This window comes from Cetorhinus maximus, chromosome 13 (assembly GCF_964194155.1).
Source record: "Cetorhinus maximus chromosome 13, sCetMax3.hap1.1, whole genome shotgun sequence".
Classification (NCBI taxonomy): Eukaryota; Metazoa; Chordata; class Chondrichthyes; order Lamniformes; family Cetorhinidae; genus Cetorhinus; species Cetorhinus maximus.
Window position 1 is genome coordinate 2,552,253 of NC_135891.1, and position 26,531 is coordinate 2,578,783.

General features: G+C 46.6%; 1 protein-coding gene across 6 annotated transcripts in view; it reads right to left on the bottom strand.

Moving 5' to 3' along the window:
• The window catches only part of LOC144688352 (DENN domain-containing protein 3-like), a 145,033-nt gene that overhangs the window by 94,535 nt on the left and 23,967 nt on the right, over positions 1-26,531 (bottom strand). The window contains exon 1 of one of the 6 annotated variants that reach the window (XM_078554807.1): positions 18,784-18,915. The exons of 4 other annotated variants lie outside the window; for them this stretch is intronic. The gene's annotated coding sequence lies outside the window, so the exon portion shown is untranslated. Of the gene's footprint in view, positions 1-18,783; positions 18,916-26,531 lie in introns of those variants that run through there. One more of the 6 variants, XM_078554805.1, reaches the window with a different exon arrangement.

The following is a 26,531-nucleotide window of genomic DNA, read 5'->3' on the forward strand; positions in this document are numbered from 1 at the left end:
TCGAGGTGGTGGTGGTGAGCTGCCTTCTTGAACCGCTGCAGTCCCTGTGGTGTAGGTACACCCACAGTGCTGTTAGGGAGGGAGTTCCAGGATTTTGACCTAGCGACAGTGAAGGAACGGCCGATATATTTCCAAGTCAGGATGGTGAGTGACTTGGAGGGGAACTTCCAGGTGGTGGTGTTCCCATCTATCTGCTGCCCTTGTCCAGATGGTAGAGATTTTGGGTTTGGGAGGTGCTTTTGAAGAATCCATGATTAGTTGCTGCAGTGCCCTTGTATATGGTACACACTGCAGCCGCTGTGTGTCGGAGGTGGAGGGAGTAGAGGTTTAAGATGGTGGAAGGGTTAACAGGTGGGATATGCTAATGTATGACATAGATGATGATCAGTCAGTCATGTGGTAGACTCTTGAGAGAGGTTGGAATCATGTCTAGGAGCAATGTGCCTGCTCTCTAACCTGTTTAGATGTAATACTAATAAACAAGTGTTAAGCAGATACCAGAGTTTATCTACAGTCTGCCTAAGAACCAAGTACCACACCTAGAGTCCAAGATAGAAGGACCCAATCCCAGAACATGGTGCCATTCGTGGAAACATTGATGCAAAATAACACATCGGTGTTATCGAAGGAAGCACAGAGTGTAGAAACCTTTGAAAGAAACTAGAGATTGAGGAATTTCAGTGGTGAAGGAGACACACTGGAGAGAGGTAACAATGCCCGTACCTGGTGAGCAGTCCCTGCCCTTGCCCTGCCTGTTTGACTCCCTCGAGGTCCTGAGAGAGGGCAGGAGTGGGAGTTATGGGAATGTCATTTCCTCCAGTACCGAGCAGCAAGAGGCCTTCATGAGAAGGAGCAAAAGCTTCAAATTAGTTCCTTTCTTTATGCAGTAGGTCCAGTGGCAGATGATCTTCTCCTAAGGCAGGGTGTGCAGGAGTCCACCATGGGCTTTGAGTCCATTCTTAAAGCCTTTGGCACTTATTTTAGCCCTAAGTAAAACTTAGTAATTGTGCAAGTATGTTTTAACTAGTGCTTGCAATGACCTGGGGAATCGATTGAATTATTCCTAACTGACCTTTATCACCGAGCTAGTTCTTGTGGATATGGGGCACTGAAGGATGAGCTAATCCATGATCACATAGTCCAGGGGGTGTCCAGGATGACAAACTCTCCAACTTTCTGCAGACCAAAGATGACCTTACTTTAAATCAAGCGATCCAGGATGCGGGGCAGACCGGACTTAGAACGTTTAATCGGGCTGTAATTTGGGGCGACTCCGAAGCTACACACGACTCCATAGATTGAGTGAGTCCATGGGCAGTGGCCCCACCCATAAGAAAGCTGCCAAACCAGGCAGAAGGGCAGGAAACTCCATACCAGCAGCCACTTTGAGATGCTTGTATTGTAGCACAAAAAGCAACAGCATAGAGGCCAAGACTGTCCAGTAGGAGGTGCTGAATGCTCCCAGTGTGGCAAAACTGGACATTTCAAGCATTTCTGCAAATTCAGCAATTTTAATCAAAATCGAAAACCAGAAAGTATTTATGAAACACATTCTATCCAAGAGTCAAGAAAAAGGTCCAGGTGGCATTGACCTTCCAATCAAAGGCTGGATTATTGATCTTAACTGCAGAGAGTGACAGATCGTTGATTCTATGTTCTTCACGATCAGAGTACATCCTTACAGAGTGGTGATGTTGGAATAATTCTGGGAATCCTAGAAAAACCAGATGATGCTCATCACTTGAACAACTCACTGAGCAGAATCATCCTGGATTTGCACTAACTATGGTAGCGGTTGGGAAAAAGAACGTTTTACCCACTGGCTGCAATGGCAGCTTTACATGCCATTGTCCCAATCCCGCCTCATTAATCATGCATTCCTGAGAAATATGCTGTTTCAGTGGCAGCTGGGCTCTCATTCGCCTCACTGCCTCACACTGGCTGCCATATGTAAAGTGCACACACCTCCCAGTGCTTCCAGTCTAGGTCTGCTGCACAGGAGACATGGCCCCCGAAAGGCATGAAGACTGCAGCCCCCTAATCAGTGACACATCCCTGGGATGACTTCTGGACACCATTGGAGCCCACTGCGATACCCTGTATCCCCGCAGGAGGGCCATCAGCATCACCACTCCAGCTTGGAAGGCAGTGGCAGTGGTGGTCAGTGCCAATGCTGCACAGAAGAGGTCGGCCATCCAGTGCAGAAAGAGGATGAACGATCTCATCCGTGTCGCCAGGGTAAGGCAACCATCTCATCACTCTAAACTCACACACTCACAAACCCATCACACAATCTCTGGCATCTCACTCACTGCCAGCTCAAGGTACATCACCACCCACCCTCTCACACACACCCTCACATCTCCATCTGGCCTCATCTGCTCTGGAGACTGCCTCCTCAGCCCACACCCTCTTGAGCCGACTTGCACAGATCAACATGTGCCCCCACACACACACCCTGGGACACCCTCCTTCCCCAGTCTAGCCCTCGCCCTGCAGCCTCTTCCCTTGCCTGAGGCCACTTCTCCCCCTTCCCCAAGCAAACCCTAGCCCTAAAGCCATTGAAAAGCCACCCCTACCTCACAGCTGGTCTGGTAGGTAGAGACCTGCCCATGAGCCCCTAAAAGTGATGTGGTGCTGCCTGTGAAGCCTGGCACTGATGACTGCGAGTGCTGCCCGAAGCAAGGTGAGTAAACAAACCTCAAAGTCCTGAGTGAAGTGCAGCCTATGTTCAGTTGTGAAACATGCTTGAATGCTGCAGTGTGGAGGGTTGATTCCGGCAAGCTGGGCTTATTATGATATGCAGATGTATCGCAATGAAGTTCCCGGTGTATGGTGGCAGGAAATGCGGCCCGCCATTGACGGGCTGAGCAGACGATCACAAACTGGTTTCACTACGTCATGAAACTGATTTTTGGCCTTCCCTCCATATGTCTGCTCATCCCCACCATGATGCCCAATGCCAGTGGGCATGGAAAATTCCACCCACTGTCTTTCATGCAACAATCTCCAACCTTTTATTTAGAAGCAGTGGAAATTCAGCCTTCAGAAGCTGAGGAAGTTTATACACTCAGCAGTAAGTTCCTTTCTTTCACAGAGACACCATCCACTGGACCCCGGGCAGAGATTGAAGTTATGAATCTTAGTTCTTCACTAGGTAAGGCCAGAGGTGAGGGATACAGGGGGCACTGCAGCAGATGGTGAGCACCCCTGTGAAGAGCTGCTGGACCTGAATTGGCTCTTCCTAGAGAGTGATGAGGAAGAATCCCTTGCAATACCTAGTGACCTCTTAGAGATAGAGGTCCTAGAGAACGATTTATCTTTCCAGTTGATGGATGCACCGTATGAAGTCTCTATTGTCTTTTTAGAAGAATCAGCTGTGTTTCTAGTGACTGAGCAGTATTCAGGTTTTAGTTCAACTCCATCTACCAATGTATTGCCTGCTTTATCTTCTATTGTTCACAAAGAGGATGTGTTGCCTGAGTCCAGGTCAGAGTCCATAGAGGATCACACTGCTGAAGAGCTGGTACCTTCCAGGGTGAGTCAATTGCCTCCCATGTTTCAGTCCCAGCTGAAAGGCTTCCCTCCAGGGCAAGAGGTCAGCACAGGAACTGCGGCAGAATCCTTAACACTTCTGAAGCTGCAGAATCCTGTACATCTTGTCCTAGAGTTGATTTGTCTACAGGAAATTCCTCCCATTACAGAAGATGAGGTTCTCTTGTCTCCATATCCTCAGCAATTCTTTCCATTGCCCAGAGTGGAGCAGCCTCACACAGAGAGAAGTGTGGCTGTCTTACCACTGCCTCCAGAAAGCCCCTCCCGAAATGTCATTGAGAAAATCATCTCCTGTTCTCTTCCTGACAGTCTGACAGGAAGTTGGTTGTTTTTTTCCTTCTTTGTCTAAGATTATTGAAATCTCTGATCTTCAATTACTTTTCAGTCTTCAATAAAGCAGTTGCTGATTTGGCTGTGATAATCTTTTCTGGAGTTGAAGATCATTCCTCTTCTGAAGCTGCTTCCCAGAGGCCTTCGATGGAGCAACAAGTTTCTCAGAGTGTCCCGAGTTCTTCTCTTCCAATCCCAGAGTGTCCAAAGGTTTATTCTCTTCAGTCTTCTCTCTAGGGCCAAAAGATTTTTTGTTTAGCCAGCTGCGCTGACAGCAAAGCTGGTTAGGTGCTATCCTATTCTGCAGATGATGATGTCCTCGCAGATGCAGAAGAAACCCTTGTGTCTCCAAGACATCTTCCCTAAGGGCTGAGAATACTGAGAGAGATTGAATCCCCCAGGACTGTGACTTGGGGAGGGGAAGAGTTGTAATTGGAGTTGGCTAAAATCCATAGTTTTAAAGAAGGGAGTTACAGAAACGCAATGTAAATAGTTGAAGCCAAAATTTCATGTTGTTGTTAAGAAGTGGGGTAGTATACTTGGGGGGGAGGAGTGGGATAAAGGGTTACCAAATAACATATGCTAATGTATGACATAAATGATGATGTGCCACTGACATCAGTCAGTCATGTGTCAGACTCTCTCTCTCTCGAGAGGCTGGAATCATGTCTCAGAGCAATACGTCTGTTTAGATATAGTTCTAATAAACAAGTGTTAAGCAGACACCAGAGTATGTCTACAGTCTGCCTAAGAATCAAGTCCTGGGCCTAGAGTCCAAGGTAGAAGGATCCATCTCAGAACAATGGATGGGGTGCCTATCAAGTGGGCTGTTTTGTGCTGGATGGTGTCAAGTTCTTGAGTGTTGTGGGAGCTGCACTCATCCAGGCAAGTGGAAAGTATTCCATCACACTTCTGATGGTGAGTTGTCTTTGGGAAGTCAGGAGGTGAGTTACTCGCTACAGACTTCCCAGCTTCTCATCTGCTCTCGTAACCACAGAGTGTCCTGCAGTCAGCATCACGGTGAAGCAGTCTGGGAAGAGTGTCCTGCAGTCAGCATCATGGTGAAGCAGTCTGGGAAGAGTGTCCTGCAGTCAGCATAGCGGTGAAGCAGTCTGGGAAGAGTGTCCTGCAGTCAGCATAGTGGTGAAGCAGTCTGGGAACAGTTCTTGTTGAAATAACGAGTGACATCACAAGACAGTGAGAGAGAGTGGTGGAGAGATCAGAACCAACGCGAGTGCAGGGAAGCTTCAAAAAATAACATCAGCACAAAAGTGAGAGTTGATTGGTGAGTAGTGGGTAAGTGTTTTTCTCCAGTTTAAAATAGATTAAGCTAAGGAAAGGTAAGAGTTCTAGTTTTTATTTAAAATACATCATTTAACTTTTTTTATTGTATTTAACTTAAAGTAAGGGTTTTGTTTTCAACTAGAAGCATGGCAGCGCAGCTCAGTCCCATGGTATGTACTGCTTGCAACATGTGGGAAGTCCTAGACACTCCTTGAGCTCTGACTGACCATGTGTGCAGGAAGTGCCACCAGCTGCAGCTACTTGAGCTCCGAGTTTCGGAGTTTGAGCAGCAGCTGGAGGCACTGAGGTGCATCCGCGAGGCTGAGAGTTTCGTGGATAGCACATTTTTAGATGTGGTCACCCCACAGCTTACGGAAGTGCAGACAGAGAGGGTGACCATCAGTCAGAAGAAAGGTGTCAGACAGGTAGTCAGGAAATCCCCAGGGTGCATCTTGCTCGAGAACCATTTTTCTGTGTTGGAAAATGGCAAGAGTGACGTTCCTCTGGGGAGCACAGCCACACTCATGACACTGTGAGTGGCTCAGCTGCATGGCCCGGGGTGGGGGGGAGAGGAAAAAGAGGGGAAGAGCAATAGTGGTAGGAGACTCAATAGTAAGGGGAACAGACAGGCGTTTCTGTGGCTGTAGACGTGACTCCAGGATGGTATGTTGTCTCCCTGGTGCCAGGGTTAAGGATATCACTGAATGGCTGCAGGGCATTCTAAAGGAGGAGGGCAAACAGACAGAGATCATGGTACATATTGGTACCAACGACATAGGTAGAAAGAGGGATGAGGTCCTGCAAGCAGAATTTAGGGAGCTAGGAAACATTAAAAAACAGGACCTCAAAGGTAGTAATTTCTGGATTACTTCCTGTGCCATAGTGAGTATAGAAATAGGAGGTTAGTCCAGATGAATGTGTGGCTGGAGAGATGGTTCAGGAGGGAGGGCTTTAGATTTCTGGGACATTGGGACCATTTCTGGGGGCAGTGGGACCTGTATAAGGCACCTGAACTGGAGTGGGACCAACATCCTTGCGGGGAGGTTTGCTAGTGCTGTCGGGGAGGGTTTAAACTAACTTGGCAGGGGGATGGGATCCTGAGAGGAGGTTCAGCAGGGGGAGATGCACAGCCTAAATTAGAAGAGAGAGCAAGTGAGTCTGGAAGGCAAAGAAATTATAGGCCAGTTAAGACACAAGGGAGTTTGGCAAGGTTGGATGGTATTTATTTTAATGCAAGGAGTCTGACAAATAAGGGAGATGAGTTGAGGGCACAGATTAACACATGGAAATATGATGTCATTGCTGTCACAGAGACATGGTTGAGAGAGGGGCAGGATTGGCAGCTCAATATTCCAGGATATGGAGTCTTCAGGCGAGACAGGGAAGAAGGTAAAAGAGGAGGGGGTATCGCAATATTGATCAAGGAATCAATTACAGCAGTAAGGAGGGATGACATCTTAGAAGGCTCCTCCAATGAAGCCATATGGGTAGAACTTGAGTACAAAAAAAGGAGCAATCACATTGCTGGGAGTGTACTATAGGCCCCCAAACAGTCAGAGAAATAGAAGAGCAGATATGTAGGCAAATTTCAGAGAAGTGTTAAAAATAATAGGGTAGTAATAGTGGGGGATTTCAACTTCCCCAACATTAACTGGATTAGTCATAGTGTGATAGGTTTAGAGGAAGCGGAATTCTTAAAATGCATCCAGGAGAGCTTTTTAAGCCAGTACTTAGAGGGTCCTACAAGACAGGGGGTGGTCCTGGACTTAATTTTAGGAAATGAAGCCAGGCAAATGGTTGAGGTATCAGCGGGGGAGCATTTTGCAGATTCAGGTTTGTTATGGAAAAGGACAAGGATGGACCAGAAATCTGAGTTCTAAATTGGGGGAAGGCTGATTTTAATAAGATCAGATATGATTTGGCCAGAGTGGACTGGGAGCAGCTACTTTTAGGTAAATCTGCATCAGAGCAGTGGGACTCAATCAAGAAGGAAATAGGGAGAGTACAGGGCCAACATATTCCAGTAAAGATAAAGGGTGGGACCAACAAACCCAGGGAACCCTGGATGTCGAGGGATGTACAGGATTGGATAAAGAGAAAAGGGGAGGCTTATGGCAGATACTGAGGGCTCAAAACATCGGAAGCTCTTGAAGAGTATAGAATATGTAGGGGGGAACTTAAAAAGGAAATTAGGAGAGCAAAAAGGGGGCATGAAAAAACATTGGCAGGTAAAATAAAGGAAAATCCAAAGTTATTTTACAAGTACATTAAGAGTAAGAGGATAACTAGGGAAAGAGTAGGGCCCATTAAGGGCCATAGTGGTAATTTGTGTGTGGAGCCGGAAGACGTGGGTAGAGTTCTAAATGAATACTTTGTGTCCGTGTTCACAAGTGAGAGGGACGACGTGGGTATGGAAATCAGGCAGAAGGACTGTGATATAAGTAAAGAAATTAGCATAGAAAGGGAGGAGGTTCTAAGTGGTCTGGCAGGCTTAAAAGTAGATAAATCTCCAGGCCTGGATGAAATGTATCCCAGGCTGTTGAGTGAGGCAAGGGAGGAGATAGCAGGGGCGCTGGCAATAATTTCAATACCTCTCTGGCCACAGAAGAGGTGCCAGAGGACTGGAGGACAGCCAATGTGGTACCGTTATTCAAGAAGTGGGGAAGGGATAAACCAGGGAACTACAGGCCAGTCAGTCTGACCGCAGTGGTGGGGAAACTATTGGAAGCAATTCTGAGGGTCAGAATTAATCTACATTTGGAGAGGCAGGGATTAATCAAGGACAGTCAGCATGGTTTTGTTAAGGAGAGGTCATGTCTGACCAATTTGATTGAATTTTTTGAAGAGGTGACCAGGTGTGTAGATGAGGGCAATGCATTTGACATAGTCTACTTGGACTTCAGCGAGGCTTTTGATAAGGTCCCGCATGGGAGACTGATAACGAAGGTAAGAGCCCATGGGATCCAAGGCAATTTGGCAAATTGGATCCAGAATTGGCTGAGTGGCAGGAAGCAGAGGGTGATGGTCGAAGGGTGTTTTTGTGACTGGATGCCTATGTCCAGTGGGGTTCCACAGGGATCGGTGTTGGGTCCCTTGCTGTTTGTGTATAGATAAACGATTTAGACTTGAATGTAGGAGGGTTGATCAGTAAGTTCACGGATGACACGAAAATTAGTGGGGTGGTAAATAGTGAGGAGGAGAGCCTTAGATTGCAGGAGGATATAGACGGGCTGATCAAATGGGCTGATCGGTGGCAAATGGAATTTAATCCGGATAAGTGTGAGGTGATGCACTGGGGCAGGACAAACAAAGCACGGGAATACGCGGACCCTCGGAAGTACCAAGGATCAGAGCGACCTTGGTGTGCATGTCCACCGGTCCCTTAAGGTAGTAGGACAGGTAGATAAGGTGGTTAAGAAGGCATATGGGATACTTGCCTTAATTACCCGAGGCATAGAATATAAGAGCAGGAAGGTTATGCTGGCACTGTATAAAACGCTGGTTAGACCACAGCTAGAGTATTGCGTGCTGTTCTGGAATCCGCATTATAGGAAGGATGTGATTGCACTAGAGAGAGTGCAGAGGAGATTTACCAGGATGTTGCCTGGGCTGGAGCGTTTTAGTTATGAGGAGAGATTGGATAGATTGGGGTTATTTACCCTGGAGCAGAGGAGATTGAGGGGGGACATGATTGAGGTGTATAAAATTATGAGGGGCATAGGTAGGGTAGATAGGAAGGAACTTTTCCCCTTGGTGGAGGGATCAATAACCAGGGGGCATAGATTTAAGGTAAGGGGCAGGAGGTTTAGAAAGAATGTGAGGAATTTTTTCACCCAGAGGGTGGTGGGAATCTGGAACTCGCTGCCTGAAAGGATGGTAGAGGCAGAAACCCTGCTAACATTGAAGAAGTATTTGGATGTGCACTTGCGATGCCATGGCATACAAGGCTATGGGCCTAGTGCTGGACAATGGGATTAGAATAGTTAGGTACTTGTTTGACTGGCGCAGGCTTGATGGGCCGAAGGGCCTTTTCCTGTGCTGTAGACCTCTATGACTCTATATGGCTGGTCCAGTTGTGTTTTTGAGTAATGATAACCCCTTTCCTGCCCAAGGATGTTGATAGCAATGTTTCAGCACTGATAATGCCTTTGAATGTCAAGGGGAGATGGTTAGATTATTTAATAGTTGGAGATGGTCATAGTCTGGCACTTGTGTTATTTGCCACTTATCAGCCCAAGCCTGAATGTGCAGGTCTCGCTGCATATGGGCATAGACTGCTTCAGTATCTGAGGAACTGCGATTGATACTGAGCATTGTGTAGTTATTAGCGAGTGTCCCCACTTCTGACCTTATGATGGAGGGAAGCAGCTGAAGATGGTTGGGCCTAGGACACTATCCTGAGGAACTCCTGCTTTGATGTCCTGGGACTGAGATGATTGACCTCCAAAAACCACAACCATCTTCCTTTGTGCTGGGTATGACTCCAACCAGCGGAGAGTTTTCCCCCTGATCCCCATTGACTCCAGTTTTATTCGGGCTCCTTGATGTCACACTCGTCCAGAAGTGCCGAGTGGATGAATCATCTGGACCTCCCCCGGAGGTCCCCAGCATCACAAATGCCAGTCTTCAGCCAATTCAATACACTCCACATGGTATCAAGAAACGGCTGAAGGCACTGGATAGTGCAAAGGCTATGGGTCCTGACAATTTTCCTGCAATGGTACTGAAGATCAGTTCTCCAGAACTTGCCGCGTCCCTAGCCAAGCTGTTCCAGTACAGCTACAACACTGGCATCTACATGGCAATGTGGAAAATTGCCCAGGTATGTCCTGTACACAAAATGCAGGACAAATCGAACACAGCCAACTACTGCCCATTCAGACTACTTTTGGTCATCAGTAAAGTGATGGAAGGGGTCATCAACAGTGCTATCAAGCAGCATTTGCTTAGCAATAACCTGCTCACTGACGCTCAGTTTTGGTTCCGCCAGGGTCAGTCAGCTTCTGACCTCATTACAGCCTTGGTTCAAACATGGACAAAAGAGCTGAACTCCCGAGGTGAGGTGAGAGTGACTGCCCTTGACATAAAGGCCGCTTTTGACCAAGTGTGGCATCAAGGAGCCCTAGCAAAACTGTAGTCAATGGGAATCAATGGGAAAACTCTCCACTGGTTGGAGTCATACCTAGCACAAAGGAACATGGTTGTGGTTGTTGGAGGTCAGTCATCTCAGTTCCAGGACATCACTGCAGGAGTTCCTCAGGGTAGTGTCCTTGGCCCAACCATCTTCAGCTGCTTCATCAATGACCTTCCTTCCATCATTAAGTCAGAAGTGGGGATGTTCACTGTTGATTACACAATGTTCAGCAACATTCATGACTCTTCAAACACTGAAGCAGTCCATGTCCAAATGCAGCAGGACCTGGACAATATCCAGGCTTGGGCTGACAAGTGGCAAGTAACATTCGCGCCACACAAGTCTCAGGCAATGACCATCTCCAACAAGAGAGGATCTAACCATTGCCCCTGGACATTCAATGGCATTACCATCACTGAAACCCCCACTGTCAACATCCTGGGGGTTACCATTGACCAGAAACTGAACTGGACGAGACAAATAAATACTGTGACTACAAGAACAGGTCAGAGGCTAGGAATCCTGTGGTGAGTAACTCACCTCCTGACTCCCCAAAGCCTGTCCACTATCTACAAGGCACAAGTCAGGACTGTGATGCAATACTTTCCACTTGCCTGGATAAGTGCAGCTCCAACAACTCACAAGAAGCTTGACACTGTCCAGGACAAAGCAGCCCACTTGATTGGCACCCCAACCACAAACATTCACTCCCTCCACCACCGATGCACAGTAGCAGCAGTGTGTACCATCTACAAGATTCCCTGCAGAAAATCACCAAGGCTCTTTAGACAGCACCTTCCAAACCCACAACCACTACCATCTAGAAGGACAAGGGCAGCAGACACATGGGAACACCACCACCTGGAAGTTCCCCTCCAAGACACACACCCTTTGACTTGGAAATATATCTCCATTCCTTCACTGTCGCTGGGTCAAAATCCTGGAACTCCCTCCCTAACAGCACTGTGGGTGTACCTACACCACATGGACTGCAGAGGTTTAAGAAGGCAGCTCATCACCATTTTCTCAAGGGACAATTAGAGATGGGCAACAAATGCCGCCCTCGCCCGCGATGCCCACATCCTATGAATGAATATAAGAAAATAGCAGACTTCCTGTATCATGCAGGTGGCTTGGGTTAGGGCTCGGGATTAGGTTCAAGATTTGGAATTATGTTCAGGATTTTGGGTTACGCTCAGAGTTCAAAGGTACCATCGGGGTTTGGGGCTATGCTGAGGGTTTGGGGTTATGCTGAGGGTTTGGGGTTTCGCTCATGTGATTATGCATAGGGTTGGTCCTTATGATTAGAGGTTCGGGGTTAGATTAAAGGTTAGCAGCAGGTTTGAGGGAAATAGACATTGTTAGCACTGGCTGCTGTGTGATATCAGAGTTGGTATCTGCACAGTTACTGCTGCTCTGCCTGCAGAAACAAGTATTAACCATTCCTGTTCTTAGTAAACATGTGATAAAAGAACCAGGCATTCAGTCAATGAATGCCCAACACCCACTGTTGGGAAATTTATGTATGTGAATGGTATCCTAAAAGCCAGAGTTCAATAAGCGAGGAATCTTCCAAATTGAGTTATCAGAGATCATTGGCTGCACAGTCACTGTGCTGAGGGCAGTGAGAAGGGTTTCCTGCTGTACAACACATTTCCCTTATAGAGCACTGAAGGATTACAATTAGCCCCTCGTGCCAACCTGCTGAAAGAATGATCCATTTAGTCTCACTCCCCTGCTCTTTCCCTGCAATGTTTCTCCTTATCCAATTCTGTTTTGAAAATTATTATGGAATCTGATGCCCTCGCTGAATGCAGGAGGTTCCACATCACATCGACTCACTGTGCAAATTCTCTTCATCTCCTCCCAAGTTCCTTTGCCAATTATCTTAAATCTGTGTATTCTAGTTACTGCCACTGGGGGCAGTTTCTCCTTATTTACTCTACCAAACGTCGTCATCGTTTTTAGCGCCTCGACTAAATCTCCTCTTAACCCTTCTCTGCTCTAAGGAGAACAATCCCAGCTTCTCTAGTCTCTCCACATTAACTGAAGTCCCTCACCCCTGGGGCCATTCTAGTAAATCTCCTCCGCACCCTTTCCAAAACCTTGGCATCTTTCCAAAAGTGTGCTGCCCAGAATCAAACACAATATTTCAGCTAAGGCCTAACCTAGTTTTTATAAAGGTTTAGCATAACTTCCTTGTTTTTGTGCTCAATGCCTCCTCTATTTCTAAAGTCCAAACATCCCGTATGCCCTTTACCAACAGCCTTCTCAACTTGTCTTCCCCCTTCAAAAATTTGGAAAAAAATTTGGATCTCTTGTAGGCCTGTGCTCAGTGTATTTGGGTCAGTCACGTTTGCCTATGCTGCACACTCCATAGGAATGGGAGTGGGCCATTCAGCCCCTCAATCCTGTCCTGCCATTCAATGAGATCATGGCTGATCTGTGGTCCAGCTCCTTATCAGACAAAGGGAAACTCAATCTGTTATTGGCTAATGTGCCCTCAGAATATGATAACCTACACTTGCCCCTTCTCTGGGAGATCTCATCAAATCAAAACAAAACACGCTGAAAATCCATTTGATGGTGTGATTACCTGTAGCATTGTTGGGGGGTTTAACCTGGGCCCCTTCTCATAGCGCAGGCATTTGCTGGGCTCTGGGACAGATAGTTCTGAGTTCTTCACATCACAAATCTCTTTTCATAAACCTCCTGAGGCCACAGAGGGACACCCCCTCCCCTCTCCCTCCTCAGTCAGTCAGCTCAGTAACTGGAAAGGAGTGTTGTCTCCATTTGAATGTAAGTGGATCTGATTTGTGATGTTCCGTTGCTATGGTCACGGTGAGAGATCCAATCAACTGTGTCACCGTGAGGGCTTAGAACGACCCCTCCCCTCCCTTACCTCCCTTCAACTCTTCACGCCTCGACTTCCCCCTTCCATTCCCTTTTCCCCCTCTCCGGCTCACCATGCCCACACCAGCCACCCTTTCCTTTTCAACCAGTCTCCTCCCATCCCCGCCTCCTTTCCCTGGTCCAAACCTGGACTCAATTTCACCACCGCCCCCCTCCCCACCCTGTTTCTCCTCCCCCCACCCCACCAGGTCTTCTCTCTCCAGCTTCCCTGGCTTCACCAACACTGATCTAATCCCTGCCCTCCCCAGAATGGGACTCTCACCTGGAACCCTATCTTCTCTCTGGAGCACAGAAGGTTTAGGGGATAATTAATTGAGGCATTCAAATTGATGAGGGGTTTTGATAAATTAGATTGGGAGACAGTCTTTCTACTGGCGGGAGGATCGATAATCAGAGGGCACAGATATAAGGTGATTGACAAATTAACCAGGTGAGAAATTTTTTTACATAGTTAGTTGTGATCTGGAACGCGCTGCCTGAAAGGGCAGATTCAATCGGAATTTTCAAATGGGAATTGGATAAATACTTGAAAAGTTTAAACATAGAAATATAGAAAATAAGGGCAGGAGTAGGCCATTCGGCCCTTTGAGCCTGTTCCGCTATTCAATATGATGATGGCTAATCCTCTATCTCAATGCTATACTCCTGTCATACCCTCGACGCCTGTAGTGTCCAGAAATCTACCCAGTTCCTTCTTAAATATATTCAGTGACTTGGCCTCCACAGCCTCTGTGGTAGAGAATTCCACAGGTTCACCACCCTCTGAGTGAAGGTGTTTCTCCTCACCTCAGTCCTAAATGGTCTACCCCATATCCTGAGACTGAGACCCCTTGTTCTAGACCCCCCCCAGCCAGAGGAAACATCATCCCTGCATCCAGTCTGTCCAGCCCTGTCAGAGTTTTATATATTTCAATGAGATCCCCTCTCATTCTTCTAAACTCCAGTGAATACAGGGCCTAGTCAGACCAATCTCTCCTCATACAACAATCCTGCCATCCCAGGAATCAGTCTGGTGAACCTTCGCTGCACTTCCTCTATGGCAAGTATATCATTTCTTAGGTAGGGAGACCAAAACTACACACAATACTCCAGGTGTGGTCTCACTAAGGCCCTGTACAACTGCAGTAAGACATCCTTGCTCCTGTACTCAAATCTTCTTGCAATGAAGGCCAACATACCATTTGCCTCCTTAACTGCTTGCTGCACCTGCAAGGCTGTGGGTAGTGGGTACGGTGCAGTGGGGGGTGGGCCGGGGTGGGTTCGATGGGGGTGGGGGTGGCAGCAGGGGTGTTGTGAATGTGACTAACGAGAGAAGCCTGCCAAAGAGCCAGCACAGGCCTGGTGGACTCAATGATTCTATGGCATGTTTACTAGTGATGGCAATGGCAGGAGGCCACTTGAATTGAGGTTAGATTCACATGGCCTCATTCCCCTCTGAGAGTTTGAGCTTAAACAGAAACTGGTGTGTTTCTACCAGGGTCCGATGCTGCTTTCCCCTATTGCTGCCACTGGAACCAACACCCACCATCACCCCCAGCCCTACCAGCCCCACCACCCCAACCAGCCCCTGCCACATGCCACTTCCTGAAGTGCCTCAGTTTGTGTCCTACTGTATTCACCATGGACTCTGGGCCTTCAGCAGGGTTTCTCAATTCAATGGTAAGCAATAACCCTGATCCCATACCTTCTCCTGTGTCTTTGGCCTTTTGGAATTTTGGAATTCTCGCTTGTGCAGAGATTACAGCATGAAAACAGACTGTTTAACACAGCTATCTATATTTCTTTCTGCCCTTGGCCCTTCCTAGTTCTCATCTGCGTGCTGTTCTTTAGTGACATCATCTAAAGACATATCATTTACTTTCCTTGAGGTACTGGTTGAGAAATCTGCCAGGAAGTTCTCTACCACAGTCTACCACAAGCCTACCTTCACTGGTCAATATATGTGTTGGGATTCCCACAGTTCCACGCACTATAAGATTGGTCTCATTGGCAACCACGTAATTAGGGCCCGAGCCATTTGCTCACAGCGCAAGTTTGATGCTGAAATAGGCACATCAAAGGCATCCTGCAGGGTAATGGCTACCCTGAGCAGATCATTTCACGCTGTCTATCACACAAACTCATGAATGGGCTTAAGGCCATCACTTTCAGCCCTGAAAAATGCCCAGTCTACCTCAGATTTCCCTGGAAGGGTAGAGTACCTCAAAAGTTTGAGTAACAGGAGAAACTAGCTGTTTCACGCTGCTACAATGCAGTAGCAACATGAGCGGTATTCACCACTAACAGGATGCTGCCATCAAGCCAAAAAGACGTTCTGCCTGCCACACAAATGAGTAATGTGGTCTATGAATTTCAGTGCCTGTGTGATGCCACGTATGTAGGCCGTATGCCCCAATCACTGGTGAATCGTATCAAACAGCATACCCCTTTAGCATTGTACCGGTAGTAATTATGGTTTTGTTAAATGTTGGACTGTACTTTTAAGAATAGTCCTGTGGTGTAAGATCACATGATCTGTGTAAACAAATGTGGTAGCAGCGGGGGCTACCTCCACAATCAGTGTAGAGATGGAGGTGGAGTTGAAAGCACATGTGTAGTTGCTGATGGCTGCATTGTTAATAAACCTAATGTTTCCACTTAGAAAGTTGTCTGCAGATCAACTCTATTACAAATAGGCGACTTGGCCAAACCACAACAGTGCCCAACCAGTGTCGACCTGCCTGGTTTGAAGTTAAACAAAAGCTTGGCAGTTAACTGTTCCCTGGTGCATTCTTCATGGCAACACCTCTACCAATCAGAGCCCACTTGCCAATCAATCAGCATTCTCTTCTCATACAGTATAAATTGCTGTTCCCTTTACAATTGGTATTCTTGTGCATCTGTCCTAACGAGTCATGAAAAACGTTGACAAAAATTGTCTCTTTTTTCAGCAATATTCAAGTTCTGTACTACCAAATGACTCTTCAAATCATTGTTTGTCACAATATGACATGTACCTCCAATGGTGTGCTTCAACCCAATTCATGTGGAATGGTGAAAAAAATCTTTGCGTGAAGAATATCATGGTCGATGAGTAAATAGGAACAGGAGGAGGCCATTCGGTCCTTCAAGCCTGTTCCGCCATTCAGTTAGATCATGGCTGATCTGAATCTTAACTCCTTCCATCCACCTTTGTTCCAACCCTTTAATAACTTTACCTAACACAATTCTATCATTGTTAACATTTCAAGTCCAATTTGACTCTTCTGCTGCCAGACCTGCAGAGTTTTTCTAGCTCCTTCTGTTTTTATTTCAGATTTCCAGCTGCCGCGGTATTTTGCTTTTATTAAAAAGCTATCGTTCTCCGTTTTGAAATTTTTAGTGGCTCCGCAGCTTTTTGGGGCTGAGAGTTTCCAGATTTCACCTCTTTCTGTGCGAAGAATTGCTTCCTGACATCACCCTGAATGGCCTGGCTCTCAGTTTAAGGTTCTGCCCCCTTGTCCTGGACTCTGCCCCCACTGGAGGAGATTGTTTCTCTAGACACCCTGTAATCACCCTAAACACCTCGAGTAGATCACCTCTTAACCTTCCAAATTGAAGGGAACACAAATAAAATACCTGCAAACTGTGATCATAATTTAGCCCTTTAAGCCCAGGCATCATTCTGCTAAATACCACTCAGTCGGGATCCTGCCCATCGCATGGAGCTAAGTCATAGGGAAAAGCAGGATTCTGGTTCAATTCATAGCCTGTGTTGAGCCAGCTAACTTCAGCTGGAGCAGCAGTGATGGTGCCAAAGTTAGCCTCAGTACCCATGGCTTAGGGAGCAGAATTAATCGACAACACAACAGCACCTTGCATTTATATACCACCTCTGACATAGTAAAACACCCCAAGGTGCTTCACAGGTGAGTTATCAAATGAAATTTGACACCGAGCAACATCATGAGATACTAGAACAGGTGACCAAAAGCTTGGTTAAATAGGTGGTTTTAAGGAGCGTCTTAATAGCGGAAAGAGAGAGAGAGGCATAGAGGTTTAGGGAGCAAATTCCAAGAGCTGAGGATCCAGGCAGCTGATGGCATGGCCGTCAATGGTGGAGTGATTAAAATCGGGGATGTGCAAGAGGCCAAAACTGGAGATGCAAAGATATTTCAGAGGCTCTGTAGACTGGTGGAGGTTACAGAGATAGGATGTCAGCTTAGGTTTCTGACTCCTATTGCTGTGTGAATATGTGGTCTTTGGGTGTGGGGGTCAGAATGTGGCATCAATCTGGTACTAACTTCCATATTATAAAAAGACATTGAGACACAGGAAAGGTGTAGAAAAGACTAATTAGGCTGAAAGAGTATAAATAGGAGGAGAGGTCAAAAAGCCTAGCACTCCGTTCTTCAGAATAAAGAAGAGTGACCTTATGGAGGTCTTTAAAATTATGAAGGGGTTTGATAGGGTAGATGTAGAGGAGATGTTTCCCACGTGTGGGGAAGCCCAAAACTAAGGCCATAAAATTAAGACAGTCACTAATAAATCCAATAAGGAATTCAGGAGATACAGAGAGCAGTCAGAATGTGAAACTTACTTCTACAGGGAGTGGGTAGGGTGAATACTATCGATGGAATAGAGGATATGTTGATGGGCTGAGGTGAAGAGTGGGGGTGGGAGGATGCTCAGGCAGAGCATAAACATTGGCTTAGGCCAGTTAGGTTGAATGGCCTGTTTCTAAGCTGTAAATTCTTTGTCATTCGATGTAGATGTGACACACTTCATGGTGAAGTGAACCACGAAGACCTAGGGCTGGATTATATGTGGAGGTGCTGACCCTGACCTATGGCTGGGAAGTCAGGGCAAGCCTGTCTCTGCCACTCCTGGAAAGCCATGACTGCATTTTGTGGTTGTCATGCAATTAGTTGCCTGAGATCATGGACTGCCCCCTGCTGAGGAAGGATGTCCCACCTCCAAGAGCTACCAACCAGTCAGAACCGGCAGCTCTCCGGTCCCAGTAGCGCCACCGAGAGCTTTGGCCACTGCTGGGACTGCAGCCAGTCCCTGATGAGGAGCCATGGGGGAGGTTTGACTGGAATGTGAGTGGGCCTTCCTTGCTGGGACCAATTAGACAGGGAGGGGTCCGCGATCGGGTAGCCAGGTGAGAGTTCGAGTGGAGGTGGCCTGTTCTGCTGGGCAGCTCTGTATTGGGCACAGGTAAAATACCAGCTGCAGTGGGAGGAGGTCCTTAAATAGCCATTAATAGGCCACAATTAACTCAAAATATCAGTGGAGGCAGGTGGTGGGCACAGCAGCCCATCCCCTGCATCCCACCTGATTTAATGCCCCCCTCCCTGACTGCCACCACACTTTTGATGGGAGGTGTGGGGAGGGCATTAAAATCCAGTCCTGGTGTCGAGGATCATGCAGAGTCCCCACAGAGGGGAGGCCTGGAAGCAGGGGACGAGGAAAGTCCATCTTGAGGGGGAGAGAGGAAATTGAAAGGAAGCAGAAGACAAAACAGAATTGAACAATAATCTTTCAAAACATCTCAAATTCACACAAACTCAGTCCAAATACTAACTGCTCACAGCTTTGATACTTACTCAACATTTAGCCTGCTGACCTGTGTGCAGGCAACATGACACATGCAATGATCGAGAGCTTGACCCTATCAGACTGTAACTCGGCACAGTGAGGGCATCAGATGGCGGCAATACAGTTTTGAGGAATGAAAGCTGCAATTTGACAGATGTGAAACAACGTATTTCCTGCCCACCCCCAACCCCAGCCCCACCCCCTAGTCCTCTCCACAAACAGCCAGAGAAGCTGTTGTTTCTTCTGTTGCTCCCTTCACTTCCTGGTGAACTAGATTCCAAAACCAAATCTGCATAAAACATTCATCTGCAGCTCAGACCCATCGAGACAAGTTTCCATTCACAGAGGCTCAGTAACATGACTCCTACTCGACAGCTTGTGTCCTGTCCTCGGGAACGGTCTCTGAGTATCACTTACAGCTACGCAGCCCTGTTAGCAACTTTCTGCCCACAACTGAAGAATCCTCCTTCCTTTCTGCGCCTCTCTCCACCCCACCGACTCTGTTCCAACACTTCTCCTCACCCCCCCCACCCCCCACACTGAAAGCGGTGGTTCTCACCGGGGGCACACGGCGACCTGAATTTTCAGGGAAACAAACTGCCGGCCACGTCCGGCCCCCGACTGTGATTTAACGCTGGCCAGTTAGCGGTCAGCCAGTGTGAAACACGCGCTGAAAAGCTCAGCGCTCCGGGGTGGGAGTTGGGGGTGGGAGTTGGGGGTGGGGGGCGATGATGATGTTTCCTCGGGCGTGGGTGAGTTTTGAAAATCAGAAATAAAACGTTCGAGCATCACAATCGGGCACCTGAACTTTTAGCTGATGAAAATGCTGTCCACAGATTTTTAATTTTATTTCATTTAATAACGGAAACCTCATCCCGCCCTTGGAGACAATATTGGAGACAATTGCGCAGTTTTATGGGGCTTCATTGCCCTCTTGAATTGTTGGTGGACGCGCTTCTGGCTTTTGCATGTGCCCGCCGAGTGAAATATTGCGCGAGTGCGCGATATCGGGACGCTTGCCCAATGTCTTCTTGCATGGTTTTACGCCCAATCGGGTTGGGTGCCTGTAAAATTCTGCCCAAAATGTTGTTTAAAATTAAACTCTTCACATGTGAGCTTAGACAAGTGAGTGTTAGCAGACTAACTCAATCAGGAGGCATCAGGACCCTGTCCACCTGAAGCCTGCACCTTCGAACGGGGGTGGGGGGGTGGGGTTAACAGTTAGTGATCAGGGGTTGGGAGCCTATTCTTGGTTCTAGGTACTGCAGCTCAGAAAGGATATGTTGGTCTTCACCAGAGTGATACCGGGGCTGAAAGGGTTAAATCATTTAAAAAAAAATTATTGGGGAAGGCTGCATAGGAAGGGTTACTGTTCCCTTGAGTGTCAAAGATTAAGGAGTAATCTAATTGAGGTGTTTAAGATGATGAAAAGTAGTACAGAGATTGTTGAAAAAAGACATTTTTTTGTTGAAGCTTTTTGTCTTGCACTCATCAGGGCAATTTGCAGGAAAATACCAATGCCAGGGGAAACAACAGGGTGCTGATTGGTTGGCAAGCGGACTTTGATTGGTAGAGGTGTTGCCATGGAAAATGCACCAGTTGATTGTGACTGACAGTTTACTGCCAAGCATTGTTTGAAATTTAAACCAGGCAGCCTGACTCTGATTGGTCAAGATATTGCCCTGGGGAATGAACCAGTGAATAGCTGAAACAGGTGCAATGTGTATACACGTTCCTCCTGTCTGCAAAGAACAGGGCCCTGTGTATTAATATATGTAGCTTCCAGTGATGAAAGGATTCGATAAGGTTGATATAGAAAAAAATACTTCCTCTGAGGTGAGGGAGTCCAGGACAAGATGGGGTAGAACCTTAAAATGAGAGCCAGGCTGTTCAGGGGTGATGGCAGGAAGCAGTTCTTCACACAAAGGGGAGTGGAAATCTGGAAATCTCTCCCATAAGACAACTGAGACTGTCAATTGAAAATGTGAAAACTGTGATTGATAGATTTTGGTTGGATAAGAGTAATAAGGGTTATGGGACCAAAATGGGTAAATGGAGAACTTCAGCCACGATCCAAATGAATGACAGAGCAGACTCGAGAGGCTGAATGGCCTCCTCCTGTCCCTATGGAGCCTGCCCAGATTCCATTTCAGATTTTCCCCAGGGATTTCACTCCACTGACCTGTGACCGAGGGAGGCGGGGCCTAATGGAAAGCAACTGCACCAACCCCATCCCCTGTCCAGTGGGTAAAAGTGCAAATTGAGAACGTTGCATTCACTTTCTGTGTGGTTAACGCACTGTTGTTCTTTGAGTAATGAAAAGAGGATGTGTTTGAAGCTGATGTATCCATTTTATGTAAGAATTAGAATTACCCTGTGCAGCAATCTTTAAAACTTTGTGTCATTGGAAAAGGAGGAGACCATTCAGCCCTCCCCCCGCCAAGCCGGTTCCACTGTTCAATTAGATCCAGGCTGATCTGCATCTTAGCTCCATCTACTCACTTTGAGCCTGTGAACCCACCCTTGCCCAGCAGAAAAATGTGTGTGTGTATATAAGTGTGTTTGTGTAAGTGTGTGTGAGTGAGTGTGTGTGTGTAAGTGTGTGAATGTGTATGAGTGAGAGTGATTAAAATTGGGTGTAAGCGTGAGTATGTGTGTGTGTGAGGCTGTGTGTATGTGTGTGTCCTTGAGTGTGTTTGTGTGAGTGTGTCTGCCTGGGTGTGTGTGAGTGTGTGTGAGAGTGTGAATGTAAGTAAGTGTAGGTGTGTGTGTGCATCTGTGTGTGTGTGCCTGTTAGTGTGTGGGTGTGAGTGTGAAAGAGAGTGTGTGTGTATATGTATGTGTGTGAGTATGTATGAGTGTGTCTGTGTGAGTGTGTGTGTGTGTAAGTATGTGTGACAGTGTGTGTGAGTGTATATGAGCAAGTGTGAGCGAATGTGTGTGTGAACGTGTGAACGTGTATGTGTGTATGTGAGTAACTGTGTGTGTGTGTTTCTGTGAGTGTGTGCCTGTATGTGAGTGTGCAAATCTCAGGGCTTAAGGCACAACAGGTTTGTTGATCAGGTACAAACGTTACTTGCTGGGTACATTTCTTTTGAGAGTTAAAGACAATATTTTGCAGTAAGGAAGCAGAATTGGCTTCAATGTTATCTCCTCACAGAGAGCACTTGCTTTCACACGGTAACATATTGTGTTTCCTTGACCTGTCCTGAACTTGGTCTATTTGATGTTGTGGACTTTGATCAGATGTTTCAACCTGATTCTGTATCATTGGTGGAATGCTCTTGTCATGTTGACCAACAGTGTGTTCAAGGGAAGAGTTGCTGTTTGTCATTGGGTCTAAACAAATGGGTTTCACATCAACCATTCAGGTCAAGCGCCCAAAATCAATCAAGCTGCAGCTTCACTTAGCAGAATAACACCCAGCGCAGCTAAGTCAGGGACTGGAAATCCCTGTAAGTGGAAAGTAAATCACAATAAAACATCCCAAGGCAAAAGGTCAGATGTTCTCAGGGAAATGTTTTTAAAAATTTTTATTTAGCTATTTATTTTTTATTCAGTCACGGGATGTGGGCATCGCCGGCTGGGCCAGCATTTATTGCTCATTCCTAATTGCCCTTGAGAAGGTGGTGGTGAGCTGCCTTCTTGAACCACTGCAGTCCATGTGGTGTAGGTACACTCACAGTGCTGTTAGGGAGGGAGTTCCAGGGTTTTGACCCAGCGACAGTGAAGGAACGGTGATATATTTCCAAGTCAGGATGGTGAGTGACTTGGAGGGGAACTTCTAGGTGGTGGTGTTCCCATGTGTCTGCTGCCCTTGTCCTTCTAGATGGTAGTGGTCATGGGTTTGGAATGTCCTCTCTAAAGAGCCTTGGTGAGTTCCTGCAGTGTATCTTGTACATGGTACACACTGCTGTTACTGTGCGTCGGTGGTGGAGGGAGTGAATATTTGTGGATGGGGTGCCAATCAAGCGGGCTGCTTTGTCCTGGATGGTATCAAGCTTCTTCAGTGTTGTTGGAGCTGCACTCATCCAGGCAAGTGGAGAGTATTCCATCGCACTCCTGACTTGTGCCTTGTAGATGGTGGACAGGCTTTGGGGAGTCAGGAAGTGAGTTACTCATCGCAGGATTCCGAGCTTCTGATCTGCTCTTGTAGCCATAGTAATTATATTGTTAAAAGCAAAGTACTGCGGATGCTGGAAGTCTGAAACAAAAACAAAAATTGCTGGAAAAACTCAGTAGGTCTGACTGCAACTGTGGAGAGGAAGACAGAGTTAACATTTCGAGTCCGTATGACTCTTCATCAGAACGGTTCTGATGAAGAGTCATACGGACTCGAAATGTTAACCCTATCTTCCTCTCCACAGATGCTGTCAGACCTGCTGAGTTTTTCCAGCAATTTTTGTTGTAATTATATTGTTTCTGGTCAATGTTAACTCCCAGGATGTTGATAGTGGAAGGTTCAGTGATGGTAATGCCATTAAATGTTAAGGGAAAATGATTGGATTCTGTTTTGTTGGAGATGGTCATTGCCTGGCACTTATGTGGCACGAATGTTACTTGCCACTTTATCAACCCAAGGCTGAATATTGTCCAGGTCTTGCTATATTTGGACATGGACTGCTTCAGTGTCTGAGGAGTTGTGAATGGTGCTGAACATTGTGCAATCATCAGCGAGCATCCCCACTTCTGACCTTATGATGGAAGAAAGGCCATTGATGACGCAGCTGAAGATGGTTGGGCCAAGGACACGACCCTGAGGAACTCCTGCAGCGATGTCCTGAGGCTGATTCCAAAATTGGTTCAGTAGCAGGGAGCAAAGGAGTTATGCTCGATGGTTGTTTTGTGACTGGACGACTGTTTCCAGTGAGGTTCCAGGACTGGGTCCCTTGCAGCTTGTGGTATACATCAATGATTTATACTTCAGTGTTAGAGGCCTGGTTAAGAAGTTTGCAGATGGTCCAGGGTGTGCGCACAGGGCACACCCTGACTGATATACCAGCCCCTTCCTTCTCACATTTTAATCAATTGGATTTTTAAAAAAGCCGCCCCGCTTCTACCCACTTGCCTATGCCAACCACATTATGGCGTGGGCAGTGTAATATTCAGGTCAATTGGCTTGTTAACAAGTTCAATTGCCTGTTAACTACATTTTTAAAATGGCGGGCATGCTGCTGGTTTCCTGCCTACTGTTTATGGGAGCGGGTCAGAATTGGGTGGGGAGGTGGTGGGCCAGCCATCCGTCATATTTGATGTGCCCCCACCCTGTAAAATCCAGCCAGAATGCATTCTGTTAAGTGAAAAAGATTTTCTTTGGTGCATTTCTAACGTGTTTGCAACCAGTGGAAGTTACAAACGCCTAGGCTTTCTTATAACACAAGAGTGTGTCGGTAAAAGTAAATGTTATTGATGCTGGATCAGGAAGTGGTTTGAGTGTTAGATTTCCATTGACTGCGAGGTCTCCTGACAATCTATCATTTGTAGGTTGCATGTTTATATCAAAATATTCTCCAATTGCTTTTAGAGTTATTACTGTTTTGTTACAGTTCTGGAGGTTTTTTAGTTGTGTGGTGAATGTTTAGCAATTGAGAAATTTTTCTAAAAATGTTTCGTCTCTTACAAAGGTAAAGGCTCCCATTCTGTTTAGCTACTGATTTGCTCAACCCCACCCTCACCTCCACCTTCAATGTCCTATTCCCCAATAAAACTCTCACCATGGCTGTTCCCTTTGGTGTGGCCCTCATCTCCACTCACTTAATCCAAGGGACACAGACTTGGAAGGATATTATGGACAACTGGTTTAGCCACCCACCACCAGATCTGGCTGAACCACATCAAACACCATTGGGTCCTGTCCTGCCAAAACCGCTCATTATTCCAGGATCACCCTGGAATGCAAAGATAACTCCGACTTCCTTTCTCTACAGCAAATCATTTTCATAAACCATCTCCTCCAAGTTCCCCTCATTCTCACCTCCAAAAACAAACTTGAGGAGCTCATGGGCTTCTTCTCACTAAGATCGAGACCATCTGATCAGTTATCTCTGCTGTGTCCCTCCCTTCCACTAGCCCACCGGTCCAAACTAACCCCCACCCCAACCCGTGCCCTGAACGTGTATCTTTCTCTAGTTTCCCTCCTCATGCCCTCTCTGAATTCAGCGTGTCCATGAGACCCACCTCCTGTTCCCTTGATTTTATTCCTGCTTGATCACCCAACTTCCTCTCCTGGTCTCCATGTTAGCCAATATTCTTTTGTACGCTGATGATACCCAGCTCTGCCTTATCACCACCTCTCGATTCCTCCACTGTTGCTAAATTATCAGACTGATTATCCAACCTCCACTGGATGAGCATAAATCTCCTCCAATTAAATACAGGGAAGATTAAAGCCATTGTTTTCAGTCTCCGTTCCAAACTCCATTTCCTAGCGACTGACTCTATCACTCTCCCTGGCGACAGCCTGAGGTTAAGCCAGTAAGTTGTCAACCTTGATCATGAGGTGAGCTTCTAACCTTAGAACCATGCCATCACTAAGATCCCTATTTCCACCTCTGTAACATCACCCCTGTCTTAGCTCATCTGTAGCTGAAACCCTCATTCATGCCTTCACTTCCTCTAGACTTGACTATTCCATTGCTCTCCTACATTTTTTTTTCAATCCTGTCTGCAGCACTAGCAAAGCCTGCATTTGTTGCCCATCTCTAATTGCCCTTGAGTTGAGCAAATGACTTGCTAGGCCAGTGTAGAGGGCAGGCAGGAATCAACCACATTTCTGTGGGTCTGGAGCCACACATATGCTAGACCAGATAAGGATGTTAGTGATGGGTTTTTATGAAATCAATGATGGTTGGCATGGGCACCATTACTGAGACAAGATTCATATTCCAAATCTATGAATTGAATGTAAATTCTACCAGCTGTTGTGGTAGGATTTGAACCCATGTCCCCAGAGCATTGATCTAAGGCTTTGGATTACTAACCCAGTGACATTACCACTATTCCACCATCCTTACTGCAATACATGCTTCCTCCGTAAGCTTGACATCATACAAAAATCTGCTGCCCAGGTCTTAATTCGCGCTATGCTCCCCTGTCACCCCTGTTCTCGCTGCCCTACATTGACTCCCAGATAGGCAACGTCTTGATTTTAAATGTCTCATCCTTGTTTCCAACTCCCTTCATGGTCTCACCCCTGGCTATCTCTGAAACCTCCTCCAGCCCCTCTGAGATGCCTGTCCTCCTCTAATTCTGACCTCTTGTTCATCCCTCATTTTAATTGCCCCTCCTTTTATGGCTGTACCTTCAGTTACCTAGGCCCCAAGGTCTGGAATTCCCTCCTCAAATCTCTGCTCTCTACCTCACTCTCCTCCTTAAAGACACTCCGTTAAATCTACCTCGTTGACCTAGTTTTTGGTTACCTGACTTAATATCTCCTTTTGTGACTTGGTATCATTCTCTATTTTATAAAGCTATTATCAAATGGTTTGGGACATTTCAAGCATGAGCATTCTCCAACTGAGCTTGGGTGAAGATGTCTCAAAAAGACTGCCAGGTTTTCAGCTGCAGTACAAAACAAAATCATTATTCCCGTCCTTTTCTTGCAATATTTTGGGCACTTTAATTTTAATTGCAGTTCTCTGAGAGGTATTTTGTGTTACCTGTGTTATCTGTTTTCCTGAATGTATTTTTATGGGATCAATATAAATCTTATTTAAAATTAAAGAGCTCCCCTGGTAGCAGGATCTGAAATGGTCCA